Genomic DNA, 26,052 nt, shown 5'->3' with positions numbered 1-26,052 from the left:
TCTCGCACCCAAGGCGAGAACCACAGCCCTAGACCAACGAGCCTAGCTGCGCAAGCGCCCAGCCGAGAAAAAAAAGAACAACTACAGCAACAACCAAAGAAGGAACACGAACTAACATGGAAGGAATCGAACACCTCGAGACAGTGTCAAAGGCAAACGAAGGAAAGTTGGCCTCTGAATGGATTTAAAATGGGGCTGGACCTAACATGCAGAGGGATCTTGGGAGGACAGCTGAAACGGTCAGATGTCCCGTAGACTTTAAGCCAGTGTGGGAAAAAGAGGGGAGAAGCTGGATGCACGAACTGAGTGATCCAAAGGCAGCCTACGTAATACAGGAATCCAGACACATATATACTGGGGTCACAAGACCAAGAAGGGCCTTAAAACCAAAAGCACAATCTCTCGGTTAATTCTACAACTAAATGGCGGCCACTACAAAGGTGCCAGCACAGAGGAGAGATGGCCTCTTTCCCTCAAGCCCGTCATAATGGCTGTCGTCAAGGCGCCTTTTGAGAGATGGACATCGCCCACATTGGCCAGGGAATTAGCTCAAATGGTAGAGCGCCGCTAGCATGCGAGAGGTAGCGGATCGATGCCCGCATTCTCCACGCTGAGTCCTGCCCTTTACGCTCACTTCCCTAAAGAGACAGACTGCGCTGACGCCACGGAGCGACTCTCCCACGCGGCGCTTTTGGGGCTCACTGCTTTGCTGGTGGCCATCTGGGAGGCAGATAACGATGTGGCCGTGGCCAAGCAGTCTGACAGTGGCGTTGGATCCCAGTGAATTTTGGTCTCTGGGCCCCACGAACAAAAGGAAAGGAGAGGGGACATGTGCCGAAACCCGGGATCGAACCAGGGACCTTTAGATCTTCAGTCTAACGCCTCCCAACTGAGCTATTTCGCCACGCCTGCAAGCCGTTTAGCCAGCAGGGATTTCCGTGAGAGCACCCGTCACTTTGCCAGAAGAGCAGAGCTGAGCTCCCAGAGAATAAAAGAGCTTGGCCCGCACGGGATCGAACCCGCGACCTTGGCGTTATTAGCACCACGCCTAACCAACTGAGCTAACCGCCTGGCTTTGCCCAGCTTTCTGCCCGATTGACCAGAAACTTCCTGATTGCTCTTGACCCTAAAGAGATAAAACAGCTTCTGGACCAAGCCTCACCACGGGCTCGTCCGGGATTTGAACCCGGGACCTCTCGCACCCAAGGCGAGAACCACAGCCCTAGACCAACGAGCCTAGCTGCGCAAGCGCCCAGCCGAGAAAAAAAAGAACAACTACAGCAACAACCAAAGAAGGAACACGAACTAACATGGAAGGAATCGAACACCTCGAGACAGTGTCAAAGGCAAACGAAGGAAAGTTGGCCTCTGAATGGATTCAAAATGGGGCTGGACCTAACATGCAGAGGGATCTTGGGAGGACAGCTGAAACGGTCAGATGTCCCGTAGACTTTAAGCCAGTGTGGGAAAAAGAGGGGAGAAGCTGGATGCACGAACTGAGTGATCCAAAGGCAGCCTACGTAATACAGGAATCCAGACACATATATACTGGGGTCACAAGACCAAGAAGGGCCTTAAAACCAAAAGCACAATCTCTCGGTTAATTCTACAACTAAATGGCGCCCAGTACAAAGGTGCCAGCACAGAGGAGAGATGGCCTCTTTCCTCAAGCCCGTCATAATGGCTGTCGTCAAGGCGCCTTTTGAGAGATGGACATCGCCCCACATTGGCCAGGGGAATTCGCTCAAATGGTAGAGCGCTCGCTTAGCATGCGAGAGGTAGCGGGATCGATGCCCGCATTCTCCACGCTGAGTCCTGCCCTTTACGCTCACTTCCTAAAGAGACAGACTGCGCTGACGCCACGGAGCGACTCTCCCACGTGCGCTTTAGGGGCTCACTGCTTTGCTGGTGGCCATCTCCTGCCCTTTACGCTCACTTCCCTAAAGAGACAGACTGCGCGTTGACGCTACGGAGCGACTCTCCCTACGTGCGCTTTTGGGGCTCACTGCTTTGCTGGTGGCCATCTGGGAGGCAGATAACGATGTGGCCGTGGCCAAGCAGTCTGACAGTGGCGTTGGATCCCAGTGAATTTTGGTCTCTGGGCCCCACGAACAAAAGGAAAGGAGAGGGGACATGTGCCGAAACCCGGGATCGAACCAGGGACCTTTAGATCTTCAGTCTAACGCCTCCCAACTGAGCTATTTCGCCGCAACTGCAAGCTGTTTAGCCAGCAGGGATTTCCGTGAGAGCACCCGTCACTTTGCCAGAAGAGCAGAGCTGAGCACCCAGAGAATAAAAGAGCTTGGCCCGTACGGGGATCGAACCCGCGACCTTGGCGTTATTAGCACCACGCTCTAACCAACTGAGCTAACCGGCCTGGCTTTGCCCAGCTTTCTGCCCGATTGACCAGAAACTTCCTGATTGCTCTTGACCCTAAAGAGATAAAACAGCTTCTGGACCAAGCCTCACAACGGGCTCGTCCGGGATTTGAACCGGGACCTCTCGCACCCAAGGCGAGAGTCACAGCCCTAGACCAACGAGCCTAGCTGCGCAAGCGCCCAGCCGAGAAAAAAAGAACAACTACAGCAACAACCAAAGAAGGAGCACGAACTAACATGGAAGTTATCAAACACCTCGAGACAGTGTCAAAGGCAAACGAAGGAAAGTTGGCCTCTGAATGGATTTAAAAATGGGGCTGGACCTAACATGCAGAGGGATCTTGGGGAGGACAGCTGAAACGGTCAGATGTCCCGTAGACTTTAAGCCAGTGTGGGAAAAAGAGGGGAGAAGCTGGATGCACGAACTGAGTGATCCAAAGGCAGCCTACGTAATACAGGAATCCAGACACATATATACTGGGGTCACAAGACCAAGAAGGGCCTTAAAACCAAAAGCACAATCTCTCGGTTAATCCTACAACTAAATGGCGCCCAGTACAAAGGTGCCAGCACAGAGGAGAGATGGCCTCTTTCCTGCAGCCCGTTATAATGGCTGTCGCTCAAGGCGCCTTTTGAGAGATGGACATCGCTCAACTGCGGCCAGGGAATTAGCTCAAATGGTAGAGCGCTCGCTTAGCATGCGAGAGGTAGCGGGATCGATGCCCGCATTCTCCACGCTGAGTCCTGCCCTTTTACGCTCACTTCCCTAAAGAGAAAGACTGCGCGTTGACGCTACGAAGCGACTCTCCCTACGTGCGCTTTTGGGGCTCACTGCTTTGCTGGTGGCCATCTCCTGCCCTTTACGCTCACTTCCCTAAAGAGACAGACTGCGCGTTGACGCTACGGAGCGACTCTCCCTACGTGCGCTTTTGGGGCTCACTGCTTTGCTGGTGGCCATCTGGGAGGCAGATAACGATGTGGCCGTGGCCAAGCAGTCTGACAGTGGCGTTGGATCCCAGTGAATTTTGGTCTCTGGGCCCCACGAACAAAAGGAAAGGAGAGGGGACATGTGCCGAAACCCGGATCGAACCAGGGACCTTTAGATCTTCAGTCTAACGCCTCCCAACTGAGCTATTTCGCCACGCCTGCAAGCCGTTTAGCCAGCAGGCATTTCCGTGAGACCACCCGTCACTTTGCCAGAAGAGCAGAGCTGAGCACCCAGAGAATAAAAGAGCTTGGCCCGTACGGGGATCGAACCCGCGACCTTGGCGTTATTAGCACCACGCTCTAACCAACTGAGCTAACCGGCCTGGCTTTGCCCAGCTTTCGCCCGATTGACCAGAAACTTCCTGATTGCTCTTGACCCTAAAGAGATAAAACAGCTTCTGGACCAAGCCTCACAACGGGCTCGTCCGGGATTTGAACCCGGGACCTCTCGCACCCAAGGCGAGAACCACAGCCCTAGACCAACGAGCCTAGCTGCGCAAGCGCCCAGCCGAGAAAAAAAAGAACAACTACAGCAACAACCAAAGAAGGAACACGAACTAACATGGAAGTTATCAAACACCTCGAGACAGTGTCAAAGGCAAACGAAGGAAAGTTGGCCTCTGAATGGATTTAAAATGGGGCTGGACTTAACATGTAGAGGGATCTTAGGAGGACAGCTGAAACGGTCAGATGTCCCGTAGACTTTAAGCCAGTGTGGGAAAAAGAGGGGAGAAGCTGGATGCACGACCTGAGTGATCCAAAGGCAGCCTACGTAATACAGGAATCCAGACACATATATACTGGGGTCACAAGACCAAGAAGGGCCTTAAAACAAAAGCACAATCTCTCGGTTAATCCTACAACTAAATGGCGCCCAGTACAAAGGTGCCAGCACAGAGGAGAGATGGCCTCTTTCCTCAAGCCCGTCATAATGGCTGTCGTCAAGGCGCCTTTTGGAGAGATGGACATCGCTCAACTGCGGCCAGGGAATTAGCTCAAATGGTAGAGCGCTCGCTTAGCATGCGAGAGGTAGCGGATCGATGCCCGCATTCTCCACGCTGAGTCCTGCCCTTTACGCCACTTCCCTAAAGAGACAGACTGCGCTGACGCCACGGAGCGACTCTCCCACGTGCGCTTTTGGGGCTCACTGCTGCCAAAAGGTTTTTCGGACGTGCCCTGTGCAAATTGGTGGCATAACAGGTCCCATCAAGATTTGAAGTCGGATCGCTGGATTCAGAGTCCTGAGTGATAATCATTACATCATGGAACCTTGACGGAGCAGCCGTTGCTCACAGGGCCGCAAAGACTAAATCACTTACAGGCTCAAGAGATCGACAAGGATGGGATTCGAACCCACGCGTGCAGAGCACAATGGATTAGCAGTCCATCGCTTAACCACTCGGCCACCTCGTCACGCTGGCCTGCCAGACCGAAGCTGGACTGTGTCGCCTTCTCTGCAGCTCCTTTCAATAGGACGACGAAAAGCTGACCCTTAGTGTGCCGTGAGAGGCCAGGTAGGTACGAGTGTCAATCATTTGGCAGTAGCACCGCCCCTTTCAAACGCCAAGCAGGGGTGGGGAACGTTGATCCTGGAGGGCCACTCTCCTGCAGAGTTTAGCTCCAACCCTGAGAAAAACTGGATAGAAAACACCTAACTGCATCCTGAAGACCTTGATTTAGCTGGTTCAGGTGTGTTTGATTAGGTTGGACCTAAACTCTGCAGAGACAACGGCCCTCCAGGATCAACGCTTCCCACCCCGCGCTTAAGGCATCAACCAACGAGGATGGGATTCGAACCCACGCTGCAGAGCACAATGGATTAGCAGTCCATCGCCTTAACCACTCGGCCACCTCGTCACGCTGGCCTGCCAGACCGAAGCTGGACTGTGTCGTCTTCTCTGCAGCTCCTTTCAATAGGACGACGAAAAGCTGACCCTTAGTGTGCCGTGAGAGGTCGGGTAGGTACGAGTGTCAATCATTTGGCAGTAGCACTGTCCCCTTTCAAACGCCAAGCAGGGGTGGGGAACGTTGATCCTGGAGGGCCACTCTCCTGCAGAGTTTAGCTCCAACCCTGAGAAAAACTGGATAGAAAACACCTAACTGCATCCTGAAGACCTTGATTTAGCTGGTTCAGGTGTGTTTGATTAGGTTGGACCTAAACTCTGCAGAGACAACGGCCCTCCAGGATCAACGCTTCCCACCCCGCGCTTAAGGCATCAACCAACGAGGATGGGATCCGAACCCACGCTGCAGAGCACAATGGATTAGCAGTTCATCGCCTCAGCCGCCTGGCTTTGCCCAGCTTTCTGCCCGATTGACCAAAAACTTCCTGATTGCTCTTGACCCTAAAGAGATAAAACAGCTTCTGGACCAAGCCTCACAACGGGCTCGTCCGGGATTTGAACCCAGGACCTCTCGCACCCAAGGCGAGAGTCACAGCCCTAGACCAACGAGCCTAGCCGCGCAAGCGCCCAGCCGAGAAAAAAAGAACAACTACAGCAACAACCAAAGAAGGAACACGAACTAACATGGAAGTTATCAAACACCTCGAGACGGTGTCAAAGGCAAACGAAGGAAAGTTGGCCTCTGAATGGATTTAAAAATGGGGCTGGACCTAACATGCAGAGGGATCTTGGGGAGGACAGCTGAAACGGTCAGATGTCCCGTAGACTTTAAGCCAGTGTGGGAAAAAGAGGGGAGAAGCTGGATGCACGACCTGAGTGATCCAAAGGCAGCCTACGTAATACAGGAGTCCGCACACATATATACTGGGGTCACAAGACCAAGAAGGGCCTTAAAAACAAAAGCACAATCTCTCGGTTAATCCTACAACTAAATGGCGCCCAGTACAAAGGTGCCAGCACAGAGGAGAGATGGCCTCTTTCCTCAAGCCCGTCATAATGGCTGTCGCTCTTCGAAGGCGCCTTTTGAGAGATGGACATCGCCCCACATTGGCCAGGGGAATTAGCTCAAATGGTAGAGCGCTCGCTTAGCATGCGAGAGGTAGCGGGATCGATGCCCGCATTCTCCACGCTGAGTCCTGCCCTTTTACGCTCACTTCCCTAAAGAGAAAGACTGCGCGTTGACGCTACGAAGCGACTCTCCCACGCGGCGCTTTTGGGGCTCACTGCTGCCAAGAGGTTTTTCGGCCGTGTCCTGCGCAAATTGGTGGCATAACAGGTCCCATCGAAGATTTGAAGTCGGATCGCTGGATTCAGAGTCCTGAGTGATAGTCATTACATCTTTGGAACCTTGACAGGAGCAGACGTTGCCGCAAAGACTAAATCACTTACAGGCTCAAGAGATCGACAAGGATGGGATTCGAACCCACGCGTGCAGAGCACAATGGATTAGCAGTTCATCGCCTCAGCCGCCTCGTCTCGCTTGAGCTTTATGACTCCACCCCCTTTTTTGCCAGGACACCCATATTTCTCTCTCCCCAGGGTTCAGGAAAGCAACGCACACTCTTCTTTCAGTAAAGAGGGAAGAGTGAATAAGCCTTCTTGTACGTGACGCTAACCCGTTCCGTAAACACGCCACGCAGACACCCGTGCCCAGAAGTAGGGTGGCCATATGTGCCATTTATACGGGGACGCGTCCTGGCCAGGATTGTTATATTGCCTAAAAATCCAAAGTAGTTTGACCAATAACATGCAGATATTGTACATAATCGACCAATCGTGGTGCGTGAGAAGGTGAGAAGGATCAAAGCGATGCAAATACAGGCACGCCTTTGTTCGTTCAGACAAGGAAGATGTAATCCATCAATATGTCTGTCTAAAAATGTTATCTTCCAAGAATGGAAGATAAAATCCAACACTGCTGTGCTGGTGGCCATCTGGGAGGCAGATAACGATGTGGCCGTGGCCAAGCAGTCTGACAGTGGCGTTGGATCCCAGTGGATTTTGGTCTCTGGGCCCCACGAACAAAAGGAAAGGAGAGGGACATGTGCCAAACCCGGATCGAACCAGGGACCTTTAGATCTTCAGTCTAACGCCTCCCAACTGAGCTATTTCGCCACGCCTGCAAGCCGCTTAGCCAGCAGGCATTTCCGTGAGACCACCCGTCACTTTGCCAGAAGAGCAGAGCTGAGCTCCCAGAGAATAAAAGAGCTTGGCCCGCACGGGATCGAACCCGCGACCTTGGCGTTATTAGCACCACGCCTAACCAACTGAGCTAACCGCCTGGCTTTGCCTAGCTTTCTGCCCGATTGACCAAAAACTTCCTGATTGCTCTTGACCCTAAAGAGATGAAACAGCTTCTGGACCAAGCCTCACCACGGGCTCGTCCGGGATTTGAACCCGGGACCTCTCGCACCCAAGGCGAGAGTCACAGCCCTAGACCAACGAGCCTAGCTGCGCAAGCGCCCAGCCGAGAAAAAAAGAACAACTACAGCAACAACCAAAGAAGGAGCACGAACTAACATGGAAGTTATCAAACACCTCGAGACGGTGTCAAAGGCAAACGAAGGAAAGTTGGCCTCTGAATGGATTTAAAATGGGGCTGGACCTAACATGCAGAGGGATCTTGGGAGGACAGCTGAAACGGTCAGATGTCCCGTAGACTTTAAGCCAGTGTGGGAAAAAGAGGGGAGAAGCTGGATGCACGACCTGAGTGATCCAAAGGCAGCCTACGTAATACAGGAATCCAGACACATATATACTGGGGTCACAAGACCAAGAAGGGCCTTAAAACAAAAGCACAATCTCTCGGTTAATCCTACAACTAAATGGCGCCCAGTACAAAGGTGCCAGCACAGAGGAGAGATGGCCTCTTTCCTGCAGCCCGTTATAATGGCTGTCGTCAAGGCGCCTTTTGGAGAGATGGACATCGCCCACATTGGCCAGGGAATTAGCTCAAATGGTAGAGCGCCGCTAGCATGCGAGAGGTAGCGGATCGATGCCCGCATTCTCCACGCTGAGTCCTGCCCTTTACGCTCACTTCCCTAAAGAGACAGACTGCGCTGACGCCACGGAGCGACTCTCCCACGCGGCGCTTTTGGGGCTCACTGCTTTGCTGGTGGCCATCTGGGAGGCAGATAACGATGTGGCCGTGGCCAAGCAGTCTGACAGTGGCGTTGGATCCCAGTGAATTTTGGTCTCTGGGCCCCACGAACAAAAGGAAAGGAGAGGGACATGTGCGAAACCCGGATCGAACCAGGGACCTTTAGATCTTCAGTCTAACGCCTCCCAACTGAGCTATTTCGCCACGCCTGCAAGCCGTTTAGCCAGCAGGCATTTCCGTGAGACCACCCGTCACTTTGCCAGAAGAGCAGAGCTGAGCTCCCAGAGAATAAAAGAGCTTGGCCCGTACAGGGATCGAACCCGCGACCTTGGCGTTATTAGCACCACGCTCTAACCAACTGAGCTAACCGCCTGGCTTTGCCCAGCTTTCTGCCCGATTGACCAAAAACTTCCTGATTGCTCTTGACCCTAAAGAGATGAAACAGCTTCTGGACCAAGCCTCACCACGGGCTCGTCCGGGATTTGAACCGGGACCTCTCGCACCCAAGGCGAGAGTCACAGCCCTAGACCAACGAGCCTAGCTGCGCAAGCGCCCAGCCGAGAAAAAAAGAACAACTACAGCAACAACCAAAGAAGGAGCACGAACTAACATGGAAGGAATCGAACACCTCGAGACGGTGTCAAAGGCAAACGAAGGAAAGTTGGCCTCTGAATGGATTCAAAATGGGGCTGGACCTAACATGCAGAGGGATCTTGGGAGGACAGCTGAAACGGTCAGATGTCCCGTAGACTTTAAGCCAGTGTGGGAAAAAGAGGGGAGAAGCTGGATGCACGAACTGAGTGATCCAAAGGCAGCCTACGTAATACAGGAATCCAGACACATATATACTGGGGTCACAAGACCAAGAAGGGCCTTAAAACAAAAGCACAATCTCTCGGTTAATTCTACAACTAAATGGCGCCCAGTACAAAGGTGCCAGCACAGAGGAGAGATGGCCTCTTTCCTGCAGCCCGTTATAATGGCTGTCGTCAAGGCGCCTTTTGAGAGATGGACATCGCCCACATTGGCCAGGGAATTAGCTCAAATGGTAGAGCGCCGCTTAGCATGCGAGAGGTAGCGGATCGATGCCCGCATTCTCCACGCTGAGTCCTGCCCTTTACGCCACTTCCCTAAAGAGACAGACTGCGCTGACGCCACGGAGCGACTCTCCCACGCGGCGCTTTTGGGGCTCACTGCTTTGCTGGTGGCCATCTGGGAGGCAGATAACGATGTGGCCGTGGCCAAGCAGTCTGACAGTGGCGTTGATCCCAGTGAATTTTGGTCTCTGGGCCCCACGAACAAAAGGAAAGGAGAGGGACATGTGCCAAACCCGGATCGAACCAGGGACCTTCAGATCTTCAGTCTAACGCTCTCCCAACTGAGCTATTTCGCCACGCCTGCAAGCCGTTTAGCCAGCAGGGATTTCCGTGAGAGCACCCGTCACTTTGCCAGAAGAGCAGAGCTGAGCTCCCAGAGAATAAAAGAGCTTGGCCCGCACGGGATCGAACCCGCGACCTTGGCGTTATTAGCACCACGCCTAACCAACTGAGCTAACCGGCCTGGCTTTGCCCAGCTTTCGCCCGATTGACCAAAAACTTCCTGATTGCTCTTGACCCTAAAGAGATGAAACAGCTTCTGGACCAAGCCTCACAACGGGCTCGTCCGGGATTTGAACCCGGGACCTCTCGCACCCAAGGCGAGAACCACAGCCCTAGACCAACGAGCCTAGCTGCGCAAGCGCCCAGCCGAGAAAAAAAAGAACAACTACAGCAACAACCAAAGAAGGAACACGAACTAACATGGAAGGAATCGCACACTTCGAGACAGTGTCAAAGGCAAACGAAGGAAAGTTGGCCTCTGAATGGATTCAAAAATGGGGCTGGACCTAACATGCAGAGGGATCTTGGGAGGACAGCTGAAACGGTCAGATGTCCCGTAGACTTTAAGCCAGTGTGGGAAAAAGAGGGGAGAAGCTGGATGCACGACCTGAGTGATCCAAAGGCAGCCTACGTAATACAGGAGTCCGCACACATATATACTGGGGTCACAAGACCAAGAAGGGCCTTAAAAACAAAAGCACAATCTCTCGGTTAATCCTACAACTAAATGGCGCCCAGTACAAAGGTGCCAGCACAGAGGAGAGATGGCCTCTTTCCTGCAGCCCGTTATAATGGCTGTCGCTCAAGGCGCCTTTTGGAGAGATGGACATCGCTCAACTGCGGCCAGGGAATTAGCTCAAATGGTAGAGCGCCGCTAGCATGCGAGAGGTAGCGGATCGATGCCCGCATTCTCCACGCTGAGTCCTGCCCTTTACGCCACTTCCCTAAAGAGAAAGACTGCGCTGACGCCACGGAGCGACTCTCCCACGTGCGCTTTTGGGGCTCACTGCTGCCAAGAGGTTTTTCGGCCGTGTCCTGCGCAAATTGGTGGCATAACAGGTCCCATCGAAGATTTGAAGTCGGATCGCTGGATTCAGAGTCCTGAGTGATAGTCATTACATCTTTGGAACCTTGACAGGAGCAGACGTTGCCGCAAAGACTAAATCACTTACGGGCTAAAGAGATCGACGAGGATGGGATCTGAACCCACGCGCAGAGCACAATGGATTAGCAGTCCATCGCTTAACCACTCGGCCACCTCGTCACGCTGGCCTGCCAGACCGAAGCTGGACTGTGTCGTCTTCTCTGCAGCTCCTTTCAATAGGACGACGAAAAGCTGACCCTTAGTGTGCCGTGAGAGGTCGGGTAGGTACGAGTGTCAATCATTTGGCAGTAGCACTGGCCCCTTTCAAACGCTCAAGCAGGGGTGGGGAACGTTGATCCTGGAGGGCCACTCTCCTGCAGTGTTTAGCTCCAACCCTGAGAAAAACTGGATAAAAAAAACCTAACTGCATCCTGAAGACCTTGATTTAGCTGGTTCAGGTGTGTTTGATTAGGGTTGGAGCTAAAGTCTGCAGAGACAACGGCCCTCCAGGATCAACGTTTCCCACCCCTGCGCTTAAGGCATCAACCAACGAGGATGGGATCCGAACCCACGCGTGCAGAGCACAATGGATTAGCAGTCCATCGCCTTAACCACTCGGCCACCTCGTCACGCTGGCCTGCCAGACCGAAGCTGGACTGTGTCGCCTTCTCTGCAGCTCCTTTCAATAGGACGACGAAAAGCTGACCCTTAGTGTGCCGTGAGAGGCCAGGTAGGTACGAGTGTCAATCATTTGGCAGTAGCACCGCCCCTTTCAAACGCCAAGCAGGGGTGGGGAACGTTGATCCTGGAGGCCACTCTCCTGCAGAGTTTAGCTCCAACCCTGAGAAAAACTGGATAGAAAACACCTAACTGCATCCTGAAGACCTTGATTTAGCTGGTTCAGGTGTGTTTGATTAGGTTGAGCTAAAGTCTGCAGAGACAACGGCCCTCCAGGATCAACGCTTCCCACCCCGCGCTTAAGGCATCAACCAACGAGGATGGGATTCGAACCCACGCTGCAGAGCACAATGGATTAGCAGTCCATCGCTTAACCACTCGGCCACCTCGTCACGCGCTGGCCTGCCAGACCGGAAGCTGGACTGTGTCGTCTTCTCTGCAGCTCCTTTCAATAGGACGACGTAAAAGCTGACCCTTAGTGTGCCGTGAGAGGCCAGGTAGGTACGAGTGTCAATCATTTGGCAGTAGCACCGGCCCCTTTCAAACGCCAAGCAGGGGTGGGGAACGTTGATCCTGGAGGCCACTCTCCTGCAGTGTTTAGCTCCAACCCTGAGAAAAACTGGATAAAAAAACCCTAACTGCATCCTGAAGACCTTGATTTAGCTGGTTCAGGTGTGTTTGATTAGGGTTGGAGCTAAAGTCTGCAGAGACAACGGCCCTCCAGGATCAACGTTTCCCACCCCTGCGCTTAAGGCATCAACCAACGAGGATGGGATCCGAACCCACGCGTGCAGAGCACAATGGATTAGCAGTCCATCGCCTTAACCACTCGGCCACCTCGTCACGCTGGCCTGCCAGACCGGAAGCTGGACTGTGTCGTCTTCTCTGCAGCTCCTTTCAATAGGACGACGTAAAAGCTGACCCTTAGTGTGCCGTGAGAGGTCGGGTAGGTACGAGTGTCAATCATTTGGCAGTAGCACTGTCCCCTTTCAAACGCCAAGCAGGGGTGGGGAACGTTGATCCTGGAGGCCACTCTCCTGCAGAGTTTAGCTCCAACCCTGAGAAAAACTGGATAGAAAACACCTAACTGCATCCTGAAGACCTTGATTTAGCTGGTTCAGGTGTGTTTGATTAGGGTTGGAGCTAAAGTCTGCAGAGACAACGGCCCTCCAGGATCAACGTTTCCCACCCCTGCGCTTAAGGCATCAACCAACGAGGATGGGATCCGAACCCACGCGTGCAGAGCACAATGGATTAGCAGTTCATCGCCTCAGCCGCCTCGTCTCGCTTGAGCTTTATGACTCCACCCCCTTTTTTGCCAGGACACCCATATTTCTCTCTCCCCAGGGTTCAGGAAAGCAACGCACACTCTTCTTTCAGTAAAGAGGGAAGAGTGAATAAGCCTTCTTGTACGTGACGCTAACCCGTTCCGTAAACACGCCACGCAGACACCCGTGCCCAGAAGTAGGGTGGCCATATGTGCCATTTATACGGGGACGCGTCCTGGCCAGGATTGTTATATTGCCTAAAACATCCAAGGTAGTTTGACCGATAACACGCAGGTATTGTACATAATCGACCAATCGTGGTGCGTGAGAAGGTGAGAAGGATCAAAGCGATGCAAAGACACGCACGCACGCCTTTGTTCGCTCAGACAAGGAAGATGTAATCCATCAATATGTCTGTCTAAAATGTTATCTTCCAAGAATGGAAGATAAAATCCAACACTGCTGTGCTGGTGGCCATCTGGGAGGCAGATAACGATGTGGCCGTGGCCAAGCAGTCTGACAGTGGCGTTGGATCCCAGTGAATTTTGGTCTCTGGGCCCCACGAACAAAAGGAAAGGAGAGGGGACATGTGCCGAAACCCGGGATCGAACCAGGGACCTTTAGATCTTCAGTCTAACGCTCTCCCAACTGAGCTATTTCGGCCACGCCTGCAAGCCGTTTAGCCAGCAGGCATTTCCGTGAGACCACCCGTCACTTTGCCAGAAGAGCAGAGCTGAGCACCCAGAGAATAAAAGAGCTTGGCCCGTACGGGGATCGAACCCGCGACCTTGGCGTTATTAGCACCACGCTCTAACCAACTGAGCTAACCGGCCTGGCTTTGCCCAGCTTTCTGCCCGATTGACCAGAAACTTCCTGATTGCTCTTGACCCTAAAGAGATAAAACAGCTTCTGGACCAAGCCTCACCACGGGCTCGTCCGGGATTTGAACCCGGGACCTCTCGCACCCAAGGCGAGAACCACAGCCCTAGACCAACGAGCCTAGCTGCGCAAGCGCCCAGCCGAGAAAAAAAAGAACAACTACAGCAACAACCAAAGAAGGAACACGAACTAACATGGAAGGAATCGAACACCTCGAGACAGTGTCAAAGGCAAACGAAGGAAAGTTGGCCTCTGAATGGATTCAAAAATGGAGGACAGCTGAAACGGTCAGATGTCCCGTAGACTTTAAGCCAGTGTGGGAAAAAGAGGGGAGAAGCTGGATGCACGAACTGAGTGATCCAAAGGCAGCCTACGTAATACAGGAATCCAGACACATATATACTGGGGTCACAAGACCAAGAAGGGCCTTAAAACCAAAAGCACAATCTCTCGGTTAATTCTACAACTAAATGGCGGCCACTACAAAGGTGCCAGCACAGAGGAGAGATGGCCTCTTTCCCTCAAGCCCGTCATAATGGCTGTCGCTCTTCGAAGGCGCCTTTTGGAGAGATGGACATCGCCCCACATTGGCCAGGGGAATTAGCTCAAATGGTAGAGCGCTCGCTTAGCATGCGAGAGGTAGCGGGATCGATGCCCGCATTCTCCACGCTGAGTCCTGCCCTTTTACGCTCACTTCCCTAAAGAGACAGACTGCGCTGACGCCACGAAGCGACTCTCCCACGTGCGCTTTTGGGGCTCACTGCTTTGCTGGTGGCCATCTCCTGCCCTTTACGCTCACTTCCTAAAGAGACAGACTGCGCTGACGCCACGGAGCGACTCTCCCACGTGCGCTTTAGGGGCTCACTGCTTTGCTGGTGGCCATCTCCTGCCCTTTACGCCACTTCCCTAAAGAGACAGACTGCGCGTTGACGCTACGGAGCGACTCTCCCTACGTGCGCTTTTGGGGCTCACTGCTTTGCTGGTGGCCATCTGGGAGGCAGATAACGATGTGGCCGTGGCCAAGCAGTCTGACAGTGGCGTTGGATCCCAGTGAATTTTGGTCTCTGGGCCCCACGAACAAAAGGAAAGGAGAGGGACATGTGCCAAACCCGGATCGAACCAGGGACCTTCAGATCTTCAGTCTAACGCCTCCCAACTGAGCTATTTCGCCACGCCTGCAAGCCGCTTAGCCAGCAGGCATTTCCGTGAGACCACCCGTCACTTTGCCAGAAGAGCAGAGCTGAGCTCCCAGAGAATAAAAGAGCTTGGCCCGCACGGGATCGAACCCGCGACCTTGGCGTTATTAGCACCACGCCTAACCAACTGAGCTAACCGCCTGGCTTTGCCCAGCTTTCTGCCGATTGACCAGAAACTTCCTGATTGCTCTTGACCCTAAAGAGATAAAACAGCTTCTGGACCAAGCCTCACCACGGGCTCGTCCGGGATTTGAACCCAGGACCTCTCGCACCCAAGGCGAGAGTCACAGCCCTAGACCAACGAGCCTAGCTGCGCAAGCGCCCAGCCGAGAAAAAAAGAACAACTACAGCAACAACCAAAGAAGGAGCACGAACTAACATGGAAGGAATCGAACACTCGAGACAGTGTCAAAGGCAAACGAAGGAAAGTTGGCCTCTGAATGGATTCAAAAATGGGGCTGGACCTAACATGCAGAGGGATCTTGGGAGGACAGCTGAAACGGTCAGATGTCCCGTAGACTTTAAGCCAGTGTGGGAAAAAGAGGGGAGAAGCTGGATGCACGAACTGAGTGATCCAAAGGCAGCCTACGTAATACAGGAATCCAGACACATATATACTGGGGTCACAAGACCAAGAAGGGCCTTAAAACAAAAGCACAATCTCTCGGTTAATTCTACAACTAAATGGCGCCCAGTACAAAGGTGCCAGCACAGAGGAGAGATGGCCTCTTTCCTCAAGCCCGTCATAATGGCTGTCGTCAAGGCGCCTTTTGAGAGATGGACATCGCCCACATTGGCCAGGGAATTAGCTCAAATGGTAGAGCGCTCGCTTAGCATGCGAGAGGTAGCGGATCGATGCCCGCATTCTCCAAGCTGGTTCTTGCCCTTTACGCCACTTCCCTAAAGAGACAGACTGCGCTGACGCCACGGAGCGACTCTCCCACGTGCGCTTTAGGGGCTCACTGCTTTGCTGGTGGCCATCTCCTGCCCTTTACGCTCACTTCCTAAAGAGACAGACTGCGCTGACGCCACGGAGCGACTCTCCCACGTGCGCTTTTGGGGCTCACTGCTTTGCTGGTGGCCATCTGGGAGGCAGATAACGATGTGGCCGTGGCCAAGCAGTCTGACAGTGGCGTTGGATCCCAGTGGATTTTGGTCTCTGGGCCCCACGAACAAAAGGAAAGGAGAGGGACATGTGCCAAACCCGGATCGAACCAGGGACCTTCAGATCTTCAGTCTAACGCCTCCCAACTGAGCTATTTCGGCCACGCCTGCAAGCCGTTTAGCCAGCAGGGATTTCCGTGAGAGCACCCGTCACTTTGCCAGAAGAGCAGAGCTGAGCTCCCAGAGAATAAAAGAGCTTGGCCCGCACGGGATCGAACCCGCGACCTTGGCGTTATTAGCACCACGCCTAACCAACTGAGCTAACCGCCTGGCTTTGCCCAGCTTTCGCCCGATTGACCAAAAACTTCCTGATTGCTCTTGACCCTAAAGAGATGAAACAGCTTCTGGACCAAGCCTCACAACGGGCTCGTCCGGGATTTGAACCCAGGACCTCTCGCACCCAAGGCGAGAGTCACAGCCCTAGACCAACGAGCCTACCTGCGCAAGCGCCTAGCCGTGAAAAAATGAACAACTACAGCAACAACCAAAGAAGGAGCACGAACTAACATGGAAGTTATCAAACACCTCGAGACGGTGTCAAAGGCAAACGAAGGAAAGTTGGCCTCTGAATGGATTTAAAAATGGGGCTGGACCTAACATGCAGAGGGATCTTGGGGAGGACAGCTGAAACGGTCAGATGTCCCGTAGACTTTAAGCCAGTGTGGGAAAAAGAGGGGAGAAGCTGGATGCACGAACTGAGTGATCCAAAGGCAGCCTACGTAATACAGGAGTCCGCACACATATATACTGGGGTCACAAGACCAAGAAGGGCCTTAAAACAAAAGCACAATCTCTCGGTTAATCCTACAACTAAATGGCGCCCAGTACAAAGGTGCCAGCACAGAGGAGAGATGGCCTCTTTCCTCAAGCCCGTCATAATGGCTGTCGTCAAGGCGCCTTTTGAGAGATGGACATCGCCCACATTGGCCAGGGAATTAGCTCAAATGGTAGAGCGCTCGCTTAGCATGCGAGAGGTAGCGGATCGATGCCCGCATTCTCCACGCTGAGTCCTGCCCTTTACGCCACTTCCCTAAAGAGAAAGACTGCGCTGACGCCACGAAGCGACTCTCCCACGCGGCGCTTTTGGGGCTCACTGCTTTGCTGGTGGCCATCTCCCTGCCCTTTACGCCACTTCCCTAAAGAGAAAGACTGCGCTGACGCCACGGAGCGACTCTCCCACGTGCGCTTTTGGGGCTCACTGCTGCCAAAAGGTTTTTCGGACGTGCCCTGTGCAAATTGGTGGCATAACAGGTCCCATCAAGATTTGAAGTCGGATCGCTGGATTCAGAGTCCTGAGTGATAGTCATTACATCTTTGGAACCTTGACAGGAGCAGACGTTGCCGCAAAGACTAAATCACTTACGGGCTAAAGAGATCGACGAGGATGGGATTCGAACCCACGCTGCAGAGCACAATGGATTAGCAGTCCATCGCTTAACCACTCGGCCACCTCGTCACGCTGGCCTGCCAGACCGAAGCTGGACTGTGTCGTCTTCTCTGCAGCTCCTTTCAATAGGACGACGTAAAAGCTGACCCTTAGTGTGCCGTGAGAGGTCGGGTAGGTACGAGTGTCAATCATTTGGCAGTAGCACTGTCCCCTTTCAAACGCTCAAGCAGGGGTGGGGAACGTTGATCCTGGAGGGCCACTCTCCTGCAGAGTTTAGCTCCAACCCTGAGAAAAACTGGATAAAAAACACCTAACTGCATCCTGAAGACCTTGATTTAGCTGGTTCTGGTGTGTTTGATTTGGGTTGGAGCTAAAGTCTGCAGAGACAACGGCCCTCCAGGATCAACGTTTCCCACCCCTGCGCTTAAGGCATCAACCAACGAGGATGGGATCCGAACCCACGCGTGCAGAGCACAATGGATTAGCAGTCCATCGCTTAACCACTCGGCCACCTCGTCACGCTGGCCTGCCAGACCGAAGCTGGACTGTGTCGTCTTCTCTGCAGCTCCTTTCAATAGGACGACGTAAAAGCTGACCCTTAGTGTGCCGTGAGAGGCCAGGTAGGTACGAGTGTCAATCATTTGGCAGTAGCACCGCCCCTTTCAAACGCTCAAGCAGGGGTGGGGAACGTTGATCCTGGAGGCCACTCTCCTGCAGAGTTTAGCTCCAACCCTGAGAAAAACTGGATAAAAACCCTAACTGCATCCTGAAGACCTTGATTTAGCTGGTTCAGGTGTGTTTGATTAGGTTGGACCTAAACTCTGCAGAGACAACGGCCCTCCAGGATCAACGCTTCCCACCCCGCGCTTAAGGCATCAACCAACGAGGATGGGATTCGAACCCACGCTGCAGAGCACAATGGATTAGCAGTCCATCGCTTAACCACTCGGCCACCTCGTCACGCTGGCCTGCCAGACCGAAGCTGGACTGTGTCGCCTTCTCTGCAGCTCCTTTCAATAGGACGACGTAAAAGCTGACCCTTAGTGTGCCGTGAGAGGCCAGGTAGGTACGAGTGTCAATCATTTGGCAGTAGCACCGCCCCTTTCAAACGCCAAGCAGGGGTGGGGAACGTTGATCCTGGAGGGCCACTCTCCTGCAGAGTTTAGCTCCAACCCTGAGAAAAACTGGATAGAAAACACCTAACTGCATCCTGAAGACCTTGATTTAGCTGGTTCAGGTGTGTTTGATTAGGTTGGACCTAAACTCTGCAGAGACAACGGCCCTCCAGGATCAACGCTTCCCACCCCGCGCTTAAGGCATCAACCAACGAGGATGGGATTCGAACCCACGCTGCAGAGCACAATGGATTAGCAGTCCATCGCCTTAACCACTCGGCCACCTCGTCACGCTGGCCTGCCAGACCGGAAGCTGGACTGTGTCGTCTTCTCTGCAGCTCCTTTCAATAGGACGACGTAAAAGCTGACCCTTAGTGTGCCGTGAGAGGTCGGGTAGGTACGAGTGTCAATCATTTGGCAGTAGCACTGTCCCCTTTCAAACGCCAAGCAGGGGTGGGGAACGTTGATCCTGGAGGCCACTCTCCTGCAGTGTTTAGCTCAACCCTGAGAAAAACTGGATAAAAACCCTAACTGCATCCTGAAGACCTTGATTTAGCTGGTTCAGGTGTGTTTGATTAGGTTGAGCTAAAGTCTGCAGAGACAACGGCCCTCCAGGATCAACGCTTCCCACCCCGCGCTTAAGGCATCAACCAACGAGGATGGGATTCGAACCCACGCGTGCAGAGCACAATGGATTAGCAGTCCATCGCTTAACCACTCGGCCACCTCGTCACGCTGGCCTGCCAGACCGAAGCTGGACTGTGTCGCCTTCTCTGCAGCTCCTTTCAATAGGACGACGTAAAAGCTGACCCTTAGTGTGCCGTGAGAGGCCAGGTAGGTACGAGTGTCAATCATTTGGCAGTAGCACCGCCCCTTTCAAACGCCAAGCAGGGGTGGGGAACGTTGATCCTGGAGGCCACTCTCCTGCAGAGTTTAGCTCCAACCCTGAGAAAAACTGGATAGAAAACACCTAACTGCATCCTGAAGACCTTGATTTAGCTGGTTCAGGTGTGTTTGATTAGGTTGGACCTAAACTCTGCAGAGACAACGGCCCTCCAGGATCAACGCTTCCCACCCCGCGCTTAAGGCATCAACCAACGAGGATGGGATTCGAACCCACGCTGCAGAGCACAATGGATTAGCAGTCCATCGCTTAACCACTCGGCCACCTCGTCACGCTGGCCTGCCAGACCGAAGCTGGACTGTGTCGCCTTCTCTGCAGCTCCTTTCAATAGGACGACGTAAAAGCTGACCCTTAGTGTGCCGTGAGAGGCCAGGTAGGTACGAGTGTCAATCATTTGGCAGTAGCACTGGCCCCTTTCAAACGCTCAAGCAGGGGTGGGGAACGTTGATCCTGGAGGGCCACTCTCCTGCAGTGTTTAGCTCCAACCCTGAGAAAAACTGGATAAAAAAACCCTAACTGCATCCTGAAGACCTTGATTTAGCTGGTTCAGGTGTGTTTGATTAGGTTGGACCTAAACTCTGCAGAGACAACGGCCCTCCAGGATCAACGTTTCCCACCCCTGCGCTTAAGGCATCAACCAACGAGGATGGGATCCGAACCCACGCGTGCAGAGCACAATGGATTAGCAGTTCATCGCCTCAGCCGCCTCGTGTCGCTTGAGCTTTATGACTCCACCCCTTTTGCCAGGACACCCATAATTCTCTCTCCCCAGGGTTCAGGAAAGCAACGCACACTCTTCTTTGAGTAAAGAGAGAAGAGTGAATAAGCCTTCTTGTACGTGACGCTAACCCGTTCCGTAAACACGCCACGCAGACACCCGTGCCCAGAAGTAGGGTGGCCATATGTGCCATTTATACGGGGACGCGTCCTGGCCAGGATTGTTATATTGCCTAAAAAATCCAAAGTAGTTTGACCAATAACATGCAGATATTGTACATAATCGACCAATCGTGGTGCGTGAGAAGGTGAGAAGGATCAAAGCGATGCAAATACAGGCACGCCTTTGTTCGTTCAGACAAGGAAGATGTAATCCATCAATATGTCTGTCTAAAAATGTTATCTTCCAAGAATGGAAGATAAAATCCAACACTGCTGTGCTGGTGGCCATCTCCCTGCCCTTTTACGCTCACTTCCCTAAAGAGACAGACTGCGCGTTGACGCTACGGAGCGACTCTCCCTACGTGCGCTTTTGGGGCTCACTGCTTTGCTGGTGGCCATCTCCTGCCCTTTACGCTCACTTCCTAAAGAGACAGACTGCGCGTTGACGCCACGGAGCGACTCTCCCACGCGGCGCTTTTGGGGCTCACTGCTTTGCTGGTGGCCATCTCCTGCCCTTTACGCCACTTCCCTAAAGAGACAGACTGCGCTGACGCCACGAAGCGACTCTCCCACGTGCGCTTTTGGGGCTCACTGCTTTGCTGGTGGCCATCTCCTGCCCTTTACGCTCACTTCCTAAAGAGAAAGACTGCGCGTTGACGCCACGGAGCGACTCTCCCACGTGCGCTTTTGGGGCTCACTGCTTTGCTGGTGGCCATCTCCTGCCCTTTACGCCACTTCCCTAAAGAGACAGACTGCGCTGACGCCACGAAGCGACTCTCCCACGTGCGCTTTTGGGGCTCACTGCTTTGCTGGTGGCCATCTCCTGCCCTTTACGCTCACTTCCTAAAGAGACAGACTGCGCTGACGCCACGAAGCGACTCTCCCACGTGCGCTTTTGGGGCTCACTGCTTTGCTGGTGGCCATCTCCCTGCCCTTTTACGCTCACTTCCCTAAAGAGACAGACTGCGCGTTGACGCTACGGAGCGACTCTCCCTACGTGCGCTTTTGGGGCTCACTGCTTTGCTGGTGGCCATCTGGGAGGCAGATAACGATGTGGCCGTGGCCAAGCAGTCTGACAGTGGCGTTGGATCCCAGTGAATTTTGGTCTCTGGGCCCCACGAACAAAAGGAAAGGAGAGGGACATGTGCGAAACCGGGATCGAACCAGGGACCTTCAGATCTTCAGTCTAACGCCTCCCAACTGAGCTATTTCGCCGCAACTGCAAGCTGTTTAGCCAGCAGGCATTTCCGTGAGACCACCCGTCACTTTGCCAGAAGAGCAGAGCTGAGCACCCAGAGAATAAAAGAGCTTGGCCCGTACGGGGATCGAACCCGCGACCTTGGCGTTATTAGCACCACGCTCTAACCAACTGAGCTAACCGGCCTGGCTTTGCCCAGCTTTCTGCCCGATTGACCAGAAACTTCCTGATTGCTCTTGACCCTAAAGAGATAAAACAGCTTCTGGACCAAGCCTCACCACGGGCTCGTCCGGGATTTGAACCCGGGACCTCTCGCACCCAAGGCGAGAACCACAGCCCTAGACCAACGAGCCTAGCTGCGCAAGCGCCCAGCCGAGAAAAAAAAGAACAACTACAGCAACAACCAAAGAAGGAACACGAACTAACATGGAAGGAATCGAACACCTCGAGACAGTGTCAAAGGCAAACGAAGGAAAGTTGGCCTCTGAATGGATTCAAAAATGGGGCTGGACTTAACATGTAGAGGGATCTTAGGGAGGACAGCTGAAACGGTCAGATGTCCCGTAGACTTTAAGCCAGTGTGGGAAAAAGAGGGGAGAAGCTGGATGCACGAACTGAGTGATCCAAAGGCAGCCTACGTAATACAGGAGTCCGCACACATATATACTGGGGTCACAAGACCAAGAAGGGCCTTAAAAACAAAAGCACAATCTCTCGGTTAATCCTACAACTAAATGGCGCCCAGTACAAAGGTGCCAGCACAGAGGAGAGATGGCCTCTTTCCTCAAGCCCGTCATAATGGCTGTCGTCAAGGCGCCTTTTGAGAGATGGACATCGCCCACATTGGCCAGGGAATTAGCTCAAATGGTAGAGCGCCGCTAGCATGCGAGAGGTAGCGGATCGATGCCCGCATTCTCCACGCTGAGTCCTGCCCTTTACGCTCACTTCCTAAAGAGACAGACTGCGCGTTGACGCCACGGAGCGACTCTCCCACGCGGCGCTTTTGGGGCTCACTGCTTTGCTGGTGGCCATCTGGGAGGCAGATAACGATGTGGCCGTGGCCAAGCAGTCTGACAGTGGCGTTGATCCCAGTGAATTTTGGTCTCTGGGCCCCACGAACAAAAGGAAAGGAGAGGGACATGTGCCGAAACCCGGATCGAACCAGGGACCTTCAGATCTTCAGTCTAACGCCTCCCAACTGAGCTATTTCGCCGCAACTGCAAGCTGTTTAGCCAGCAGGGATTTCCGTGAGAGCACCCGTCACTTTGCCAGAAGAGCAGAGCTGAGCACCCAGAGAATAAAAGAGCTTGGCCCGCACGGGATCGAACCCGCGACCTTGGCGTTATTAGCACCACGCTCTAACCAACTGAGCTAACCGGCCTGGCTTTGCCTAGCTTTCTGCCCGATTGACCAAAAACTTCCTGATTGCTCTTGACCCTAAAGAGATGAAACAGCTTCTGGACCAAGCCTCACAACGGGCTCGTCCGGGATTTGAACCCAGGACCTCTCGCACCCAAGGCGAGAGTCACAGCCCTAGACCAACGAGCCTACCTGCGCAAGCGCCTAGCCGTGAAAAAATGAACAACTACAGCAACAACCAAAGAAGGAGCACGAACTAACATGGAAGTTATCAAACACCTCGAGACGGTGTCAAAGGCAAACGAAGGAAAGTTGGCCTCTGAATGGATTTAAAAATGGGGCTGGACCTAACATGCAGAGGGATCTTGGGGAGGACAGCTGAAACGGTCAGATGTCCCGTAGACTTTAAGCCAGTGTGGGAAAAAGAGGGGAGAAGCTGGATGCACGACCTGAGTGATCCAAAGGCAGCCTACGTAATACAGGAATCCAGACACATATATACTGGGGTCACAAGACCAAGAAGGGCCTTAAAACAAAAGCACAATCTCTCGGTTAATCCTACAACTAAATGGCGCCCAGTACAAAGGTGCCAGCACAGAGGAGAGATGGCCTCTTTCCCTCAAGCCCGTCATAATGGCTGTCGTCAAGGCGCCTTTTGGAGAGATGGACATCGTTCAACTGCGGCCAGGGAATTAGCTCAAATGGTAGAGCGCCGCTTAGCATGCGAGAGGTAGCGGATCGATGCCCGCATTCTCCACGCTGAGTCCTGCCCTTTACGCTCACTTCCTAAAGAGACAGACTGCGCTGACGCCACGGAGCGACTCTCCCACGCGGCGCTTTTGGGGCTCACTGCTGCCAAGAGGTTTTTCGGCCGTGTCCTGCGCAAATTGGTGGCATAACAGGTCCCACCGAGATTTGAAGTCGGATCGCTGGATTCAGAGTCCTGAGTGATAGTCATTACATCTTTGGAACCTTGACAGGAGCAGACGTTGCCGCAAAGACTAAATCACTTACAGGCTCAAGAGATCGACAAGGATGGGATTCGAACCCACGCGTGCAGAGCACAATGGATTAGCAGTCCATCGCCTTAACCACTCGGCCACCTCGTCACGCGCTGGCCTGCCAGACCGGAAGCTGGACTGTGTCGTCTTCTCTGCAGCTCCTTTCAATAGGACGACGTAAAAGCTGACCCTTAGTGTGCCGTGAGAGGCCAGGTAGGTACGAGTGTCAATCATTTGGCAGTAGCACCGGCCCCTTTCAAACGCTCAAGCAGGGGTGGGGAACGTTGATCCTGGAGGGCCACTCTCCTGCAGTGTTTAGCTCCAACCCTGAGAAAAACTGGATAAAAAAACCCTAACTGCATCCTGAAGACCTTGATTTAGCTGGTTCAGGTGTGTTTGATTAGGGTTGGAGCTAAAGTCTGCAGAGACAACGGCCCTCCAGGATCAACGTTTCCCACCCCTGCGCTTAAGGCATCAACCAACGAGGATGGGATCCGAACCCACGCGTGCAGAGCACAATGGATTAGCAGTTCATCGCCTCAGCCGCCTCGTCTCGCTTGAGCTTTATGACTCCACCCCCTTTTTTGCCAGGACACCCATATTTCTCTCTCCCCAGGGTTCAGGAAAGCAACGCACACTCTTCTTTCAGTAAAGAGGGAAGAGTGAATAAGCCTTCTTGTACGTGACGCTAACCCGTTCCGTAAACACGCCACGCAGACACCCGTGCCCAGAAGTAGGGTGGCCATATGTGCCATTTATACGGGGACGCGTCCTGGCCAGGATTGTTATATTGCCTAAAAATCCAAAGTAGTTTGACCAATAACATGCAGATATTGTACATAATCGACCAATCGTGGTGCGTGAGAAGGTGAGAAGGATCAAAGCGATGCAAATACAGGCACGCCTTTGTTCGTTCAGACAAGGAAGATGTAATCCATCAATATGTCTGTCTAAAAATGTTATCTTCCAAGAATGGAAGATAAAATCCAACACTGCTGTGCTGGTGGCCATCTCCCTGCCCTTTTACGCTCACTTCCTAAAGAGAAAGACTGCGCTGACGCCACGGAGCGACTCTCCCACGCGGCGCTTTTGGGGCTCACTGCTGCCAAGAGGTTTTTCGGCCGTGTCCTGCGCAAATTGGTGGCATAACAGGTCCCACCGAGATTTGAACTCGGATCGCTGGATTCAGAGTCCTGAGTGATAGTCATTACATCTTTGGAACCTTGACAGGAGCAGACGTTGCCGCAAAGACTAAATCACTTACGGGCTAAAGAGATCGACGAGGATGGGATCCGAACCCACGCGTGCAGAGCACAATGGATTAGCAGTCCATCGCCTTAACCACTCGGCCACCTCGTCACGCTGGCCTGCCAGACCGAAGCTGGACTGTGTCGTCTTCTCTGCAGCTCCTTTCAATAGGACGACGTAAAAGCTGACCCTTAGTGTGCCGTGAGAGGTCGGGTAGGTACGAGTGTCAATCATTTGGCAGTAGCACCGGCCCCTTTCAAACGCTCAAGCAGGGGTGGGGAACGTTGATCCTGGAGGCCACTCTCCTGCAGTGTTTAGCTCAACCCTGAGAAAAACTGGATAAAAACCCTAACTGCATCCTGAAGACCTTGATTTAGCTGGTTCAGGTGTGTTTGATTAGGGTTGGAGCTAAAGTCTGCAGAGACAACGGCCCTCCAGGATCAACGTTTCCCACCCCTGCGCTTAAGGCATCAACCAACGAGGATGGGATCCGAACCCACGCGTGCAGAGCACAATGGATTAGCAGTTCATCGCCTCAGCCGCCTGCCTCGCTTGAGCTTTATGACTCCACCCCCTTTTTTGCCAGGACACCCATATTTCTCTCTCCCCAGGGTTCAGGAAAGCAACGCACACTCTTCTTTCAGTAAAGAGGAAGAGTGAATAAGCCTTCTTGTACGTGACGCTAACCTGTTCCGTAAACACACCACGCAGACACCCGTGCCCAGAAGTAGGGTGGCCATATGTGCCATTTATAGGGGACACGTCCTGGCCAGGATTGTTATATTGCCTAAAAAATCCAAAGTAGTTTGACCAATAACATGCAGATATTGTACATAATCGACCAATCGTGGTGCGTGAGAAGGTGAGAACGATCAAAGCGATGCAAAGACACGCACGCACGCCTTTGTTCGTTCGTTCGACTTGAAGCTGCGCACCGATCATTG

At 53.2% G+C, this 26,052-nt stretch overlaps 25 non-coding genes across 25 annotated transcripts; 2 read left to right on the top strand and 23 right to left on the bottom strand.

The window, feature by feature from the left end:
* Positions 1-832: 832 nt before the first annotated feature.
* trnaf-gaa (transfer RNA phenylalanine (anticodon GAA)) lies at positions 833-904 on the bottom strand. The gene has a single exon. It is a non-coding gene; the product is annotated as a tRNA-Phe (tRNA).
* Positions 905-2,136: 1,232 nt separating this feature from the next.
* On the bottom strand, positions 2,137-2,208 carry trnaf-gaa (transfer RNA phenylalanine (anticodon GAA)). Its single transcript has one exon. It is a non-coding gene; the product is annotated as a tRNA-Phe (tRNA).
* Positions 2,209-2,303: 95 nt separating this feature from the next.
* On the bottom strand, positions 2,304-2,377 carry trnai-aau (transfer RNA isoleucine (anticodon AAU)). The gene has a single exon. It is a non-coding gene; the product is annotated as a tRNA-Ile (tRNA).
* Positions 2,378-3,614: 1,237 nt separating this feature from the next.
* Positions 3,615-3,688, bottom strand: trnai-aau (transfer RNA isoleucine (anticodon AAU)). Its single transcript has one exon. It is a non-coding gene; the product is annotated as a tRNA-Ile (tRNA).
* A 1,009-nt stretch (positions 3,689-4,697) lies between these two features.
* Positions 4,698-4,778, bottom strand: trnas-gcu (transfer RNA serine (anticodon GCU)). Its single transcript has one exon. It is a non-coding gene; the product is annotated as a tRNA-Ser (tRNA).
* A 363-nt stretch (positions 4,779-5,141) lies between these two features.
* Positions 5,142-5,222, bottom strand: trnas-gcu (transfer RNA serine (anticodon GCU)). Its single transcript has one exon. It is a non-coding gene; the product is annotated as a tRNA-Ser (tRNA).
* Positions 5,223-6,323: 1,101 nt separating this feature from the next.
* Positions 6,324-6,396, top strand: trnaa-agc (transfer RNA alanine (anticodon AGC)). Its single transcript has one exon. It is a non-coding gene; the product is annotated as a tRNA-Ala (tRNA).
* A 1,249-nt stretch (positions 6,397-7,645) lies between these two features.
* On the bottom strand, positions 7,646-7,717 carry trnap-ugg (transfer RNA proline (anticodon UGG)). The gene has a single exon. It is a non-coding gene; the product is annotated as a tRNA-Pro (tRNA).
* Positions 7,718-8,668: 951 nt separating this feature from the next.
* trnai-aau (transfer RNA isoleucine (anticodon AAU)) lies at positions 8,669-8,741 on the bottom strand. Its single transcript has one exon. It is a non-coding gene; the product is annotated as a tRNA-Ile (tRNA).
* Positions 8,742-11,379: 2,638 nt separating this feature from the next.
* On the bottom strand, positions 11,380-11,461 carry trnas-gcu (transfer RNA serine (anticodon GCU)). The gene has a single exon. It is a non-coding gene; the product is annotated as a tRNA-Ser (tRNA).
* A 361-nt stretch (positions 11,462-11,822) lies between these two features.
* trnas-gcu (transfer RNA serine (anticodon GCU)) lies at positions 11,823-11,902 on the bottom strand. The gene has a single exon. It is a non-coding gene; the product is annotated as a tRNA-Ser (tRNA).
* A 369-nt stretch (positions 11,903-12,271) lies between these two features.
* trnas-gcu (transfer RNA serine (anticodon GCU)) lies at positions 12,272-12,353 on the bottom strand. The gene has a single exon. It is a non-coding gene; the product is annotated as a tRNA-Ser (tRNA).
* Positions 12,354-13,368: 1,015 nt separating this feature from the next.
* Positions 13,369-13,441, bottom strand: trnaf-gaa (transfer RNA phenylalanine (anticodon GAA)). The gene has a single exon. It is a non-coding gene; the product is annotated as a tRNA-Phe (tRNA).
* A 96-nt stretch (positions 13,442-13,537) lies between these two features.
* trnai-aau (transfer RNA isoleucine (anticodon AAU)) lies at positions 13,538-13,611 on the bottom strand. Its single transcript has one exon. It is a non-coding gene; the product is annotated as a tRNA-Ile (tRNA).
* Positions 13,612-14,251: 640 nt separating this feature from the next.
* On the top strand, positions 14,252-14,324 carry trnaa-agc (transfer RNA alanine (anticodon AGC)). Its single transcript has one exon. It is a non-coding gene; the product is annotated as a tRNA-Ala (tRNA).
* A 3,069-nt stretch (positions 14,325-17,393) lies between these two features.
* Positions 17,394-17,473, bottom strand: trnas-gcu (transfer RNA serine (anticodon GCU)). Its single transcript has one exon. It is a non-coding gene; the product is annotated as a tRNA-Ser (tRNA).
* Positions 17,474-17,841: 368 nt separating this feature from the next.
* Positions 17,842-17,922, bottom strand: trnas-gcu (transfer RNA serine (anticodon GCU)). Its single transcript has one exon. It is a non-coding gene; the product is annotated as a tRNA-Ser (tRNA).
* Positions 17,923-18,284: 362 nt separating this feature from the next.
* trnas-gcu (transfer RNA serine (anticodon GCU)) lies at positions 18,285-18,364 on the bottom strand. Its single transcript has one exon. It is a non-coding gene; the product is annotated as a tRNA-Ser (tRNA).
* A 364-nt stretch (positions 18,365-18,728) lies between these two features.
* Positions 18,729-18,809, bottom strand: trnas-gcu (transfer RNA serine (anticodon GCU)). The gene has a single exon. It is a non-coding gene; the product is annotated as a tRNA-Ser (tRNA).
* Positions 18,810-19,170: 361 nt separating this feature from the next.
* On the bottom strand, positions 19,171-19,251 carry trnas-gcu (transfer RNA serine (anticodon GCU)). Its single transcript has one exon. It is a non-coding gene; the product is annotated as a tRNA-Ser (tRNA).
* Positions 19,252-19,614: 363 nt separating this feature from the next.
* Positions 19,615-19,694, bottom strand: trnas-gcu (transfer RNA serine (anticodon GCU)). The gene has a single exon. It is a non-coding gene; the product is annotated as a tRNA-Ser (tRNA).
* Positions 19,695-21,612: 1,918 nt separating this feature from the next.
* Positions 21,613-21,686, bottom strand: trnai-aau (transfer RNA isoleucine (anticodon AAU)). Its single transcript has one exon. It is a non-coding gene; the product is annotated as a tRNA-Ile (tRNA).
* A 1,122-nt stretch (positions 21,687-22,808) lies between these two features.
* trnai-aau (transfer RNA isoleucine (anticodon AAU)) lies at positions 22,809-22,881 on the bottom strand. Its single transcript has one exon. It is a non-coding gene; the product is annotated as a tRNA-Ile (tRNA).
* Positions 22,882-23,886: 1,005 nt separating this feature from the next.
* Positions 23,887-23,968, bottom strand: trnas-gcu (transfer RNA serine (anticodon GCU)). The gene has a single exon. It is a non-coding gene; the product is annotated as a tRNA-Ser (tRNA).
* A 1,169-nt stretch (positions 23,969-25,137) lies between these two features.
* Positions 25,138-25,219, bottom strand: trnas-gcu (transfer RNA serine (anticodon GCU)). The gene has a single exon. It is a non-coding gene; the product is annotated as a tRNA-Ser (tRNA).
* Between the last annotated feature and the right edge of the window lie 833 nt (positions 25,220-26,052).

The sequence above is a fragment of the Onychostoma macrolepis genome, chromosome 11, assembly GCF_012432095.1.
Source record: "Onychostoma macrolepis isolate SWU-2019 chromosome 11, ASM1243209v1, whole genome shotgun sequence".
Taxonomy (NCBI): Eukaryota; Metazoa; Chordata; class Actinopteri; order Cypriniformes; family Cyprinidae; genus Onychostoma; species Onychostoma macrolepis.
This window is presented reverse-complemented; position numbering and strand designations above follow the sequence as displayed.